This window comes from Oryx dammah, unplaced genomic scaffold (assembly GCF_014754425.2).
Source record: "Oryx dammah isolate SB20612 unplaced genomic scaffold, SCBI_Odam_1.1 HiC_scaffold_5, whole genome shotgun sequence".
Taxonomy (NCBI): domain Eukaryota; kingdom Metazoa; phylum Chordata; class Mammalia; order Artiodactyla; family Bovidae; genus Oryx; species Oryx dammah.
In genome coordinates, this window is record NW_024070189.1 from 91,715,457 (window position 1) to 91,717,335 (window position 1,879).

Here is a 1,879-nt window from a genome sequence, read left to right on the forward strand (position 1 = left end):
ATATCCAAAATGTTATCACCTCAAAAAAGAATCAATATAAGTAATATTTTACTTTTTCAAAAATCCCAGGTCTCCAAATTTTGGGGTGCATTTCACACTAACAGCATGCCTCAGGTCAGACCATCCCCATTTTAAATGCTCAGTTGTGACGTACGGCTTGTGCACTGTATGGACTCGTGTAGATTTAGACTATCTACATTGATTGCAGTTCCTAATGTGTTTGGATTTATTAGGTACTTTCTGTACTATATTTCTTTTTGCTATATTTCTTTTTCTCACCTTCCTTTTCTTGTTTGGAATTTTGGTCATTCCATTTTTCTCTTACACTTAGTTTAGAAGTTACCCATCCTACTTCTGTTCTTTTGGACATTTTCTGAGACACTTTGTCTTTCAATAAATTTTTTATTGAAGTGTAGTTGATTTACATTGTTGCATTAGCTTCTGTAGACACTTTAATTTAGAAAGGCAATCTATCAAAAGTCTGTCCTTATTCAGCCTTCGTCTCTAAAAGCCTCCAAAATGCTCTGCCCATTTCCAGTCTCGCCCCCTACAGGCCATTCTCCATAGAGCAGCTAACGTGAGATTTTTGGTAAACTTTTTTTTTTAATATGTAAAATGTACAAAACCATGTAAAGACATCTGTTTAACCAAAAACATTTTAGGATTTAAAAAGTCTTTTTAAACTATTTCAGAAATTAAATTACTAATCAAAGGGAACAAAAGTCAACTCAATTATCACAGAGAAGCAAAGAGTAACCAAATTGTAAATTCACTTTTTAAAAACATTGTTTAAACTCTTTAAAAAGTTGTTAAACATTTAAACAAATGTCCATCAACAGAAGAGTGGATAAAGAAGATGTGGTACATATATACAATGGAATATTACTCAGCCATTAAAAAGAATAAAATAATGCCATTTGCAGCAACAATGGATGGACCTAGAGATTAAAATACTGAGTGAGTTAAGTCAGACAGAGAAAGAGAAATATCGCATGATATCATTTATACATGGAATCTAAAAGAAGAGATACACAAATGAACTTATTTACAAAACAGAAACAGACTCACAGGCTTAGAGAGCAAACCTATGGTTACAGGGCTGGGTGTGGGTGGAGCTTTAGGAGGAGGGATAGTTAGGGAGTTTGGGATTGACATGAACACACTGCTGTAATTAAAATGGATAACCAGCAAGCATCTACTGTAGAGCACAGAGAGATCTGCTCAATATTCTACAACCAAATTAGGAAAAGAATTTGAAAAATAATAGATACTTGTATAACTGATTGCTTTGCCGTACACCTGAAATTAACACACTGTTAATCAGCTAAATTCCGATATAAAAGAAAAAGTTAAAAAATAAACCATTGCATTTATTTTTTAACTAAGGTAGGACTAACATACAAAACAGCTGTACATGTTTAATGTGTATATTTCTATGAATTGGAAGATAAATACCCTTAAAACCATCACCATAAACAATGCTATAAACTTAACCATCACCTCTAAATGCTTCTTTTCTGTATTTTTTTATAATTTAATATAAGGTATACTCACGTAGAAAAATGTTTAAGTATACAGTACAGTATTTTTAACTCTATGCATTATGCTGTGCATAACTCTGCGACCAACTCGTGCCCAACTCTGTGACCCTATGGACTGGGGTCAGCCAGGCTCCTCTGTCCATGGGACTTCCCAAGCAATAACACTGGAGTGAGTTGCCATACCTTCCTCCAGGGAACCTTCCTGACCCAGGTAGCCAACCTGTGTCTCTTATGTCCCCTGCATTGGCAGGTGGGTTCTTTACCCCTAGTACCACCTGGGAAGCCCTCATAATGCTCTATAGTAGATCCTGGGACTTATTCATCTTCCATAACTGAAA